This window comes from Pungitius pungitius, chromosome 2, assembly GCF_949316345.1.
Source record: "Pungitius pungitius chromosome 2, fPunPun2.1, whole genome shotgun sequence".
NCBI classification, from domain to species: domain Eukaryota; kingdom Metazoa; phylum Chordata; class Actinopteri; order Perciformes; family Gasterosteidae; genus Pungitius; species Pungitius pungitius.
In genome coordinates this window covers 29,161,898-29,176,023 of record NC_084901.1, presented here as the reverse complement: position 1 = coordinate 29,176,023, position 14,126 = coordinate 29,161,898, and the positions used below count along the sequence as shown (strand labels likewise).

At 43.1% G+C, this 14,126-nt stretch overlaps 1 protein-coding gene across 2 annotated transcripts in view; it reads left to right on the top strand.

The window, feature by feature from the left end:
• The window catches only part of nrg2b (neuregulin 2b), a 55,003-nt gene that overhangs the window by 10,404 nt on the left and 30,473 nt on the right, over positions 1-14,126 (top strand). The window lies entirely within an intron of this gene.

Sequence of the window (14,126 nt, the reverse complement as noted above, 5' to 3'; positions counted from 1 at the left end):
ACATGTCATTTAGCTGACACTTTTTTCCAAAGCGACTTACAATGCATTTCAAACATAAGGAAACAGACTCCGAAAAAAGGAAACGTACAAGTGCAATTTCATCATGGGAAGGTGGCGATGATCTTGGGACCTGCGATTCATATCATAGGAAGGTGGCGACAGACCATGTGACCTGCCGTTCGTATCATAGGAAGGTGGTGACAGATCATGTGACCTGGCGATCATATCATAGGAAGGTGGCGATAATCTTGGGACCTGCCGATCGGATGATGGGAACATGGCGATGTTCAGAGGCAACGCTAAAACAATAGAGGAACGCAATGTTTCGACAGCGCATGCTATATAACATAAACATAACATAACATATAACATAAACAAATAAAGCGACGGTGGGCCGGATTGCGTATACGGACATATGCGCAAATGTGTTGTAGCGCCCCCCCCCCCCCCCGCCTAAAAAGTGTGGAATAAAAAATATTTATAATGGTAGGGGAAACACTGGCTACCTCTATGTCAAAATCTACCCTGCGCTGCACACGGTTGTCCTTCCAGACCGTGGTTGGCATAAAGCGTGAGAATGATACGTAATACAAGCTGGGAATCAGGACTCAAACGCAGACCCGTCACTTTCCCAAAAACAATAGCACTTTATTTGCTACAATTAATGGAGAACTGACGAGGAGACAAGGGACACACATATACACTTGGTGTACTGGGTGTACTAGGTGCAGGTGATTGGACCCGGCAGACAATCACACTCACAGGGGAAACACACACCATTGCAGGAAGTGAAATTATCCCTGGTCCCCGAGAGGCAGGAAGCTACAAAATACAACAGGACAGAATCGCAGTCAACTGAATATTTCAAATCCCACGGACCTCTCTAAAGTTCACCAATCTCCTTCGTGCACCTGCACATGTACCTAAAAATGCAATTTGGGTTTTTAGGGGTGAGTTACTTGTTGGAGTTGCGGTGGTTTCACTTAGTCTCATTGCCGCAGTGAGGTTGCTATGTTGGGTTCTATTGTACAGACACCAAAGCCAAAGCCGGTGTACACTAACTGTATCTGGCTGCATGTGCTACAAAATACCACAGTAACAAGTGGCACTAAAAGTGCTAATCAAGCAATACCTACAGTTTGGTACCCGGATTTAAGGAAAAAACGTCTTTGTTTGAATTTTTTTCGGTTTTGCTTGTGGCCAACCACAATAGTTTTTGGAATGCGACGTGTGATTTGTCCGCTACTGTCACACCTACAACCCATGCCGCCGCAACGTCCGCTCTGTACTCACCTTATCGCTGACAGTGGGGTCAACTTCTCCCTCTCAGAAATACAATGAATGAGCACAGTCAGTGTATTTTATTCTATTCATTTAGAATAGTTATTGTGAACCAAGCCTTCCATGAAATTACAAAACACTCACAACCTTTACACAATCAACCAAATGGAAGGTTCTAAGGTTTCTTGTTGAATTTGAATGTATGTATTTGAATGTGTGTGTGTGTGTGCATAAAAGTGTGTATAATTATGTAGGCGGTATTGAATGTGTATAGAAAGTGTAATTGCAGATTGGTGTGACTGCCTGACCTGTGGTTGCATGTGTGTAACTCCAGCACCTTCTCAGCAGCAGCAGCAGAATCTTTCTGGGCGGCCGTGCACCGCTGTCTCCCAGCTCCGATTCACATCAGTGCGTACAGCAGCTGGAGGGCCGAACCGCTGTGGCATTGATCTCCAAATCCCAGAATTAGGAGGATTCTGCTGTGGCGCAGCATGTCAAAAACAATCCTTGCAACGGGAAACAAAGCCGAGGCCACACCCTCAAACAGTTCATAAAAACCGTCCCTGGTGTATTGAAGCACTCATTGTGGCTTGCTAGGGTGCAAACCCCTTCAGCTCTGCAGTGAACAATTGTGTCAACTAGCCAAAGAAAGACAGAGGAGAGTTTGTGGAGCTGTTTGTGGAACAGAGCTGGATTTGTACAGTTTTGGGCTTGTCTGTGCATCAATCACACTGATGTTTGTACTGGGAACACTTCTTTAACTAAGCCAGAGAAAAGTTGATATAAATAAATCATATGAATACACTATGAACTCACTGGTTAAATCTGTGACGTTCCAAAAGTGTGTATGCGTGACAATGTGTGTGCTTTGCAAGAGGTCTCGCGCTTGTCTGTCTCATCCTTTCCCTTCTTTGTTGCACTATCTGTGTCTATTTCAGATACCCTATGTCTCCCCCTCTTCCTTCCTCTCTCTCTTTCCTTCTGTCTCTCTCGCACTGTCCTTGTCTCAACAAAGCATTATACCTCCACACACAGACACACACAGACACACACACACACACACACAGACACACACACACACACACACAGACACACACACACACACACACACACACACACACACACACACACACACACACAAACACACACACACACACACACACACATATGGACATGCCAGTTGTTACTGTTGCTGCTGTGCTGCAGATGCCCCAGTGTGCTGTCATTAGCAGGGAGATCTGGGGCTGCTATAAATTATGCACACTGAATAACAGAAAGCTGAGGATTTCTCCCCTCTGGTGCCTGTGCGTATATATATATATACTGTGTGAGTGTGTATATATATATATACAGTATATCGGACATCTTCTTGGTCAGTTATGTCTACCGGCATTGCGCTGATGAACGTTGCTTGTCTTCAAGCATGCTTTTCAATGGCTTAAACTCATGTACATGTCCTTCAGATATGTAGCGCGCAAAAATCTTGTGAATAATGTATCAACGCTCACCTTTTCCCCACCAGTCAGCCTTAGTCAAAAACTCTGACACATACCTCTTAAAGGGACTAGCCCCAGCGCCACATGGCTCACTTTGTGAATGAGATAGGTCTTTGTGTAACCCCACTTAACCACACACACAAACACATGCATGCAGACTCGCTGCACACACCACCCACACACTAATGCGGCTGCCGGTGCACACACCCTGCACACTGCATCAGCAGAGTGTCTGTTTCTGCTCGGGTGGATTTGGCCGGTGCTCCCTCTGTTTGTCTGTTCAAATGGTTTCACAGCAGAATTAGATTAGACATCACATTTAGAATTGAATAATTAGAAATGTTCACGCCAGTACCCGTCAGGATAAAGCATTTAAAACGTTTTTAACTCTATTTTGATATATCTGAGTCGACCGACTGTTTTCTTAGAAAGGCATTTTAATCTTTGCCATTGTATTCCGTAAATAGTCCTGCTGTGCATGACTGTAAGGGGTTGTCATGCAGTTAACAAACGCCTCATACTCATGAAGTTGTACAAATATTCACCTGCGACTCCGCATAGGGCTTCATGAGCAACTCCTACTTTGTCTCATATCCAATGTGTTTTGAAGCAAGTAGTAACAACTAATGGTAGAGAACGAGAGGCCGCAAATATTTCTTGGGCGAGAAAAGGGTTAAAATATCCCTTTGGTTCTATATCAGGCGATCTGGGGCTCAGAAAGGCGCGGGCTATCTTTATCTCCCTCTGTTGTGGCAATCTTTGATGGTGACAAGTGGAATATTTTTATCTGTCTTCCAGATGTCCTCATCAGCCTCTCTAGATGTTATCGCTGATCTACTATAGGCTTGTGTTGGATGCTATATGTTTGTTTTTGCATCATTATATGCTTCTGTGTGAGCAACATACCCTTTTTTCAGCAGTTGTGGATTTGTATTTTCTCTTGAGAAGATTCCCTCCATATTCTATTTTTAAGGAATAATTTATTCTTTTTTCAGTTGGTGTGGAGATAATGCAATTTGTTATTTTTGGCAATTATGCTGCAATCACAACAAACTCATTTTTTCATGCCAATTAGACTAAAGTACCCTTGTTGCTCCAAGCATGGCTATGAGCGGATCTGGCTCCAAACCCCAAAGAAACCCCAGACAGAAAACGCTTTTCCAATATGTTAAGGTTTACTGCATGACCAGAAAGAAGGTGTTCAGTACTGATCGCAGAGTATTCAAAAGCAACTGAACAGAATAAAAAAATGATTGGAGACGGTGAAATGATAAACCCAGCGTGTTGCACCACTGCCAGCAAAAAGATCTGTTGGGACAAATGGGAATAGAACATTTTCAAGCGATACCCATTCATAGTAACGTACGGTCTCGTATCAATAAATTGAAAAGTACAAAACATAATTTTAAAGTGAGATGCTGTCCCTTGAGCAATAGTAACAGTCCATTGAAAGTTGGTGTCATTGGTAACACATATTCTGTTGCTCTTGTCTATGTATGTGTAGGTATAAGCAGATCGGCTGATAAAGGAGTATGTAGTCATCGTTAACGTTACATAACTGGGTTTCTAAGAAATTCATTTTTTTTTTTAAATGTAAAAAGCTATCACTGCTGTTTGGTGCTTTGGTCAAGTTGCCAAGTGTAGATTTAATCCTCAATAAACCTTTGTCAGTGCAGCGCGTTCATTTTAGTGGATGTGGAAATTCAATGTGCAGCAGTGCCAGTCAAAGAAAAGGACTTATTAAGTCTCTTTGGCCTTACAATTTAGTGAAATTTCTGCCACAGAAAAATGGAAACTTGAAGTCAAACTTAAAGTTGTTACAATTATTCCAACAGTTACAATTTGTTCTATGTGAATAAGCTTGAATCAGAGAATATTTCTCCAGTATATACTCACCTACACGCTAGGCGAAGCAGCGGCTCCAACAATAAGCTGATTCAAAACCAACTTTCTCAGCTTGTTTCTATTTTAATATAAAAGAGTAGTAAACATTACTGAAATTATTTAGTAGGCTGTCACTCAAGGTGTTATTTTAGGATCTGTAGCTACTGTACCTTCAAATCAAAGAATAGTGCACACCCTCATTTCTCCCTAGAGGTGGGTTCCAGGGTCAGACAGAGTATGAACCCAACTTCATCCTGAGCTGTGAGGCCAAACCCAATATGTCCTCGCACAGAAAATCTCCGAAGGCATACATATTGCATCTCTCAAATGTTGCAGGTTTACTGTTTGGCTTTGTATGGTCTTTCATATTCATTTGACTAACTAGGTTTTTAACCTGTATGATGGACTGACTGCTTCTTGGTGGGTAAGACATATTTTTAGTGATGTGGCACAGATTTTCTTTAGGTCACAGAACCTTAAATATATTCTGAAACCATTTGGCTAACTGTGAAAACAAATTGATAATGAACACAAATATTTTAAATAGCGGCCGCACACATTGACAGAAATGAGGCCAAGCACAGAACCCTGGGGTACACCAAATGAATGAAATCTCTACATCTTTGTCTTTCAAAGTTGCAGTAGGGTACCTTCTTCAACCGGCGTCTTTGTTGGTCTCTCAAAGGGCCACTGGGACATCATTCATTTTTAGAACGTGCACCCCCTCATGGAGGACAGATGATCAATGCTTCATTCCTCTTATCAGGAGAATAGTATCTCTTAGTCCACTTTACAAGCCGGCAGTTAAGGGTTTGTCTGCCTGTTGAGGGCAGGAGGTTGATCGGAGAGATGGGAGGTGGGAAATGGTGGGGTGAGGCGAGGAGGATTAGAGATGGAGGAGGGAGAGGCAAGAGAGCAGGATGGATGAAAACAGAAACTAGGCAGAGGTGTGAGAGATTGAGAGAGAGAGAGAGAGAGAGAGGGGAGGAAATGGGGGAGAGGAGGGGAGAGCTGAGAGTGAAGAGAAAGAAGAGAAAGTGTTGTGGGGCGATGGCGAGGGGGAGGGGGGTAAATGGAGGACAGGTGGGGCATAGAATGACTTGCACACAGCTCCCAGAAAAAGAGGAGGAGAAATGAGAGACAGAGAGAATAGCTTTTCCCCACCGATCTGCCCGCAAGCCCTTCATTAATTATTAATTACTAACTCCTGCATGCTCCTTATCTATCTATCTATCAATATATTTATCTATCTATCAATATATTTGTCTATCTATCTCTCCATCCATCTATTTCAACCTCCTGCTTGTCCCCATTTCTGTCTCACCTTCCACACAACACACAACTATCGCACACACACACATCTCTATGCGTGTGGGTGTGTAGTTGTGTGTCTGTCTTTGAAAAGAACCAGATTTCTGTAGAAATCTGAGGGGTGTATTTATACTTGAATAGATCTCCCTGCAGCCAATAGAACAATGCACTACAGCGATGAGGGACAAGGTCAAGACAGTGTTTGTGTGTGTGTGTGAGTTGGTGTGTGTGTGTATGTGTGACTACAAAAAACAAAAAGGGAGGACGGGAATGATTTATTGACAGTCACTCTTGCAACCAGGCACACACATCCACGCAAAATTATTTTCTTCATTATTTTGTATGTGACAATAACATACGCACACACACACACACACACACACACACACACACACACACACACACACACACACACACACACACACACACACACATACACACACTCAAACACCTGATGCTAAGTACTCTTTGTTTGCAACACACACACTTACATACATGAAGGGTTGCCCTGGGCTTGCAATTGCTGCTGTGCAGATGTTAGCTTTGTGATGCTGCATCAGGGCCGGTTTTCACTGCTATCATTCAACAACCAATGCTCTCTCTCTCTCTCTCTCTTTCACCCCCCCCCTCTCTCTCTCTTCATCTCTTTCTCTTACACAAACTATCTCGGGCTCACTCCTACTGTTTCTCAATCTTTTTATTCCCTTAGTCTCTGCTTTAAACTCTCCCTCTCTCTTTCTCTCCCCCCCCCCCCCTCTCTCTCTCTCTCTCTCTCATGCTCCCTCCCTGGTTTCCATGGTGACAGCTGTGCGCTGCAGAAATCACACTGATCAGAGAATGAGATAGAAGGATCTTCTCTCTTTTAAACATGAACACATGCGCTCACAGGCACACAAACACACGTCGACACATACAACAGCACACTACGCACAGCGTGTGTGCACAGCCCGCCGGCAGGAAACACACCGGATTCCTCTCCATTTTGTCTTTGTATGTCTTAAGAATGGACTGTACTTCTTCACTAGTCAGTTGACTCATATTCATGTCCAGCCCATGTCATGCAGGCATGTGTCTAATCACGGCTGTTGGGGGGGGGGGGGGGGGGGGGCATACCTGTCTTCAAACACATATAATTGGTTTGGCCGCCATATTGTTGTCTGTTAGTGAATCATGCTTACCAAGAAATCGGATCAATTTGGTCAGAGAGGTAGGATGAGAGATGGGGCAGAGCAGGGAGGGAGCATCAGCTGACCTTGAAAGAAGGACCTCTTGATGGACGGCTGATGGGAGCGCTGGTCACGTGTGGTCGGCTGGGGGAGCAGGCTGGTCACAGGCTATTGGCCAGGCGACACTGTCCATTTGTGGTCCCCCCCCCTGTGCTCTTACCGAGGAATTCTCTCATCACTCCGTAATACAGAAGGCTTGGATCATCAACTTACAGTGCACACACACATACAATATACATTTACACACACAATCACCAGTATCCATCAGTGCAGACAATATGATGCTCACGAGCACATCTGTGACACACACACACACACACACACACACTCATAGTGCTGTTGAACCTGTGTGTGTACGGCAGCTGCAGAATGAGACTTGTTATTGCGTCCTCGATGCCTGTGGTGTGTGGGATGTGTGAATCTACTCTCATTGTGTTGGTGCATGTAATTCACTGTCTCTCTCTCTCTCTCTCTGTATGCATAACATAGATTGTTGTGCAGGATTGTTTTTTTTAAACGTCTGCAGTAGTAGTAATTTTTCCTTATCAAACTACCTCAACCTCAAACACAACATTTTCCAAATTAAGTGGATTGAATTTGTGTTTCATCCCCAATATCTTTTATGTGCTTGTTAGCCAGCAGTGCTTCCAAAATTAGGCCTTTTTAAGAGGTTTGGAAGGGCCCTATAGGATTTATAAGCCAAGTTGGCTGTTCTCCAGTCTTTTTAGTCATTATTTTACAGGTAAGAAATAAAGAGGATGGATTTTACAATGATTCTAAGTGGCAAGCTGCTGCTGTCTCTAAGTATTTCTGGTTTTATCTTAAAAATAATAAGTCTAACTCACAAAGCCTTAAAATGAACAAATAGGGACTTTGGTTATAAGTAAAAAAGAGTCTTGTGCTTTATTCAGATGTAATGTTCTATCCCCACTCAAACTCACCTTCTTTGCCCTGTACAGGATCCTTGTGCTGTCTTACATGTATTTCTAGTAATTGAGTAAAAGATGAAGGTCTCTGCAACGAGGGAAGATGAAAATATAAATTGAATTATTATTTAAAACATCACCTGTCCAACATCCTAATGCACCACATAGGTGCCAATGTGTTTCTGGCATAGAGAGAGTGTTTTTAAGACTTAATGGAGAAGCCTTCACAGTGAATTCCTCCCCCTCAGCATTTCTGATCTGTTTTTGGAATATCAGGCGGGAACGGACTGTGCAGTGAGGTTGTTTAAATGTTTTACAGCATTTTAAACAAATGAGTAGCTGTAAGATCCAACCTTTAAGATAAACCCATATGGTTGAGTTATGAATGAATCAGCACATCTTAAATACGAGCAGTGAAGTCCTGTGCTAATGCTTCACCTTTGAATTGGGTTTGAAATTGAAACCACCACCACAGCGTACACTTAACAAACCAGTCATCGGGGTCCCTGCGGTTCGCCCGTGCCACCGGCCCATCCAGCGCGTCGACCCGTACCGCCCCAGTCTCCGGTCGGGTGGTGTTCCTTGTTGAGGAGCCAGACGAGGAGACCCGGCTGGTGGGCGCTGTGCTCTCCTCCTCCTGCCACAGCGTCGGGACGGGAGGCCCTGCTGGAGAAAAATTTAGAGTTAGCAGAGTTAGCACGCGCTGGTTATTAACAATTTACATGACGTAATAGTGCCTCACTATATGTCGTTATGTGATTTCATCACAATATGGTTCCATTGTAATTATTCTATTGAAAACGATCCCGTTAAAATAACGATACAATAGACACGCAGGAACACGCAGTGCTGCTCATTTTCATTCATTACTTCATTACAGTTGTTTACTTATTTTGAAAGGACAAATTCAAAAGGATGTGTTAATACCTCAAGTGACTTGAAGTGCGACGTCGGATGAGTTGAAATTGGATTCGGAATTTGCAGCGATTCAATCAATCCGACACCGTCACACCCAGGAAATGTGGACGTCCCTTCCATGAAGGGTGATTTCCTTGTTGTTTTTCCCAGGCTGACAAAACTTCCACGCCGCCCTACGAGCGCGTCCCAGGGAGCGATGCGCTCGTTGGTAAGCGGCCTCACCACTTACAGCTGCTTCACACTGACTTTCAGCACTCATTTCCACACTTACCTGCACAGAAGCCTGACCGTCTCCCCTCAGACTAACCCACTGGACGATGAGTCTCATCTGGAGGGTTGTTAAGTGGAGCTGCGGCGGTAATATCCATTTTGCAATTCTGAAGGGTTATTTTTCTTTTCACTATTATCAAGTATGGGCCGGTGGGGTGAAATAGTTTCATGTTGTCTATGTAGTTCACCAAAATGATTTGCCTTCTTCTGATATTTCTTTTCTGGACAAATTTAGTGTTTTTATAAGGGCCGGGACTTTAGCGCATTAATTACGATTAATTAATTACAATGTGAATTAAGATTAATTAATTACACAAAAAATAACACATTAAACATTTTTTACGCATTCTTACACTTATTTTTTGCACCGCGGGACGTTTCTCACTGGATGAGTTTCGGAGGACCGATTATACTGGAGCACCAACTAGCGTTCATGACTTCAGACAACAACAAACCACATGAACGAAGAAGCTGACGAGACCGTGTCGGGTGGCCCCGTGAATGGGAAATCTTATTATAATAAACACACGGATGGAAGCGTCGATACGAGCATGGTTGTGTGCAAGCTGTGCAACAAGGAATTCGCATCGAGCCTCAAGTATCACCTCAACGCAAAACAATTAGCAGCTAGCGTGGACGTTAGCCCGACCCGAGTACAAGGACCCACACCCAACCCACACTGCACCAGATGACTGGTTTAAGGACCAGGGTAACTAAGTCCACGTCTGAAAAAATAACCAATGTTCTGAATGTACTTGAAAGTATTGGTCTACTTAAAAAAACCTAGTTTACAGAAGGTCTACTTACCTATAGGCTACCTGAATTTCTGAAAGTACTATATTTCTAAATATGCTATTGCTACACTTGTCTGCTGGAATTGGTTGAACAAAAATAAAAATCCATGTGAAAAAAATTACTTCTCACTGTTCTCAGGTCAAATATTTATGCAATTAAAATGCGATTAATTTCGATTAATTAATTACAAAGCCTCTAATTAATTAGATTAATATTTTTAATCGAGTCCTGGCCCTAGTTTTTATTTGTTTTACAGCTACAATGATTGATTGATTAGTGGACAGCTTCTTACATGTATTTTCGGATTTCTTTGCTCATCTATGGCAGTGAACTAAATATCTGATCTCGATAGACGGATTATGACATGGACAACAAACGCTAGCTGTCGCTCAAATTGTTGTTTGAAAAAGTATGTATTTCAAGTCTAATATTAAACCCAATTTTGGTTGCTCTTATTAGCTTAGTTGAAATGTAGGGTACATGTAACATGTCAGGGTATTCACGTCAGTTAAGTAGAGTTTAATTTGATCATTTCTCATTTCCTTCCTGTTGGTATTTGCCAGAGGAAGACCCGTTGGTCGCTAATAGCATTAAAGCCATGATTCCAGTGTAGATGTTATCCTGGTCATGTCATAGAGTTGAATACTGTAGCAGGAGATCTTTTTAGAGTGAATGTCAGGATTCATCGCAGACACAAACACACTTAATAGTTTTCTCTCAGTTGTTGAACTGGGGCTGTCAAGTAGCAAGTAGCCTCGTACGTCTCAGAGGTCAGAGGAAACTAGGGTCATCCTCAGTGTCACTTTAAAAATGTTGCTTTTGGGTGATGGAAAGATTTGTTCTTGTTTTGTTTTGTTGGAAATAGAAAAAAGTGAGCACATCTTTGGACTGCTTGATTGTGGCACAAATTATAACAGATTATTTCAGTTAATATTGAGTTGACGAGTATTTGACAGGTTGACTCATTGTCATTTAGAAAGGAAACCTCTGTAGCCGTCATTTTGAAGCAATAACTGAGTGGCGGGGTCTTTAAAGAGGGTTGTGTTCTCGTAAGGAATTCAGTCAGCCGTTGGTTGTGTAGATATAATAGCGATGACATGGCCAATAAAGTCCCATTTTCATAGGGTCACCCGTCCGCCCCTGTTGACGATCATTTTCCGTTAAGGGAGAGAGGCCACGGACGGAGCTTAGCGCCGTGGGACGTTGTAAAGGGGCCTTCTCAAGGTGACCTCGGTCCAGTCGCCTTTCCCCACCACGGAGGAAACACGCCCAGCGGGGGTCAGCCGGCTCAGGGGACAGTTCCCATGAGGGGATCCTGTCACACCCAGCGACCGTCCCTGACCCGCCAAGCCGGGAGAAAGCCAAAGGTTAACTGGAGCCACCATGCAAAACTAATGTGACGGGGTTAAGTTGAATATCTTCTTGTTATAATTGAAAATTGAAATTTGATTGATTTCACAGCCATAAACCGTCCTGTCTTTGACAATCAAACAATGAGTGTATGATATAGACACAACCTTAATGACTTTTGCTTTCTCCTTAAACAGAAAATGTCACTTTCCCTTTATATATATATACATATATATCAAAATCAGCAGCACAGTACAGAAAGTTTGGCCATTGGTTTTGGCATCAGGGAACTCTTACAAATGTAGAATATCAAACGGATATCAATACAAATTTGAATAATTTTAAACGAGGAAGACGTGATTGAATTGACCACTTGAGGTAGTTGTGTGTGTGTGTGTGGGGGGGGGGGCGGTGTTGATTAATAGATCGACAGAAGGATTGGCTCCTATCTAACGTTGGATGGACAAACTGACTGTCCTCTCCTTCTCCTCCTGTGTCTCCCTAACCTCCTACTCACGAGAGTGTTTTGCCAAGATTTAGAAAAATATTCCAATCTGTGGAGACCTTAATTTCATTTTAACACCTCCCTCCTTTCTCCCACACATATTTTAGATGAACTTATTGGTTTTGGAAAAGCCACAACTACCATTTCTGTCGGTTGTGCTTGGTGTGTATTCTGCTGCCCGGGCAAAGGGAGATGAATATAGTTTGTGTAGAAGTGTTTTCTGAAAGGAAAGCTAACGTCTTTTGTGTCCCTTTGCAATTATTTCTTCCTTTTGTTTGTTGGCATTTCTGGTTAATTTACTGTTGATTATTTCTAACGTATTTACTGACTGCAAAGCACTTTGTAACTTGCTTTTGGAAAGTTCAATACAAGCAAAGATTATTACTCTCAGAGGTGTTCTGTCATTGTGAGTGTAAATCCCAAATACGTTCTGCTGTGGAATAGGCCTGAAGTCGCCCCTCCCACAACCTCATCTCTTTTCCACATATGGTACGTCCATATTAAATCCCTTATTGTCCCCCGCTATAATATCCACAGATTAAACCGTAGGGCGGCTGCTCATCTGCTCTTGAGAAACGGTCTGTCTTGACATGGGTGAAGACAGTGAACTGGTGAGGTCTGACTGCCTGCACGCTTTGCACGTGACAACAAAGGTTCCTGGTAACTCATCCCACTGGTGAGCGTGAGTTAAACACAAAAGGCTTTCTCGATTGGCTTCCAGCTAGCGCTGTCTCTCTAAAGCGGCCAAGATCTTCATTCATTTGTATGTGTGTCGCCTAAAAACAAGTGGTTCTCAAGACGGAAGTCAATCACTTCTTTCCAGCCGCCCTAATTCAATAATATATCCCGATAATTTAAATCAGCATGACAAGTAAACATAACACTGACATGTAATCACAATAGAAAGTGGGACGCCCCTGAGAAAAGAGTCTTCCACCATGCTCGATTGTTTGGTGCAAGGCTTTCGGTGCAGGGGGGGGGGGTTCATCAGAGCTTTATCACAGCAAACAGCTTCCCGCCGCGTCTCATCTGTCACGCTTCTCTCTGTTTGGTTTCAGCAGCGAAGCGCGGCGTAAGCCAAGACCAAGTGCAGTTGAGTCGAGTCAGAATTTAACTGTGGCTCTAGAAGATACCAAAATAGCAGAATCATTATTCCAAAAAATACGGGATGACAGCAACAGTCGGTGCTACTCTTTAGCATAACTCAATACAAGCCAGGAGCCGCGGGCGGAGAGAGAGAGAGAGACAGAGGGGGAGAGAGAGGGAGAGGGGGATGTTGAGATTTACTTTGGTTGACGGGGAATTATACATCAAGAGTGTGTGTCGTGTCTGTGACAAGACTAAATCTCCCAAAATGTGAGAACTGGATTTAAAGATGTGCTGCTTGTTCTGTTGTGAGCCTAGAAATCCTACTATTTTCAGTAGTGGATTAATATCAGACACATCGAGCTTCCTCGTAGGTCTTGGACTTTTCATTGAATCGACAGTGAGAGACGAGTCTCGACCTGAACTGTGGCGTTGCCCTTTTTTTCTCAGCTCTCGATTCGTTTCTGACATTCCTTCATTTGATCGGCTCTGTCTTTAGTGCAGGGCTTAACCCTGTGACTCACTTATCTGTTGACAAAGTGTGGTTGCTAGGAGCCGTTCATATTTTTTTGTCTGCAATGACCACTTAATTTAATGTGGGCTTTTCCGTTGCCACTCATCTGGCTCCTGAACAGAAAAAAATCAATGCGCCAAGGTGTGATTGCTGGGCTGTATTTCATCACCGGGCACAACGGCCATCAATGTCCACACCAGAACCGTTTTGATCCAGGTTAATATATACTTTTTTCCAAGGGTCACCACAGAATGCATCAAAAACCAAAAGTACCCAATAGGACCCTGGTAGTTGGTCCTCTGCCTGTGGGAATCTATTCAAACCTTTTATAGAATAAATGTTGCAATGGTTGCAAATTGACATCCGTGCTGGTGTGAGTAGTTTTTATGGAATTTTGAATCCCTGGAGATGTGTCTTACATGTCCTCATCCAAGTCTGGGTGCCGACCTTTGTGTCATTTCATCACCGTGTCTCTAAGCCAAATGTTTCCTGTCAAAACTACCCAATAGACACAAGCAACACTACATAAAAGCACTCTTCCTCAGGATCTGCATCATGTAATAT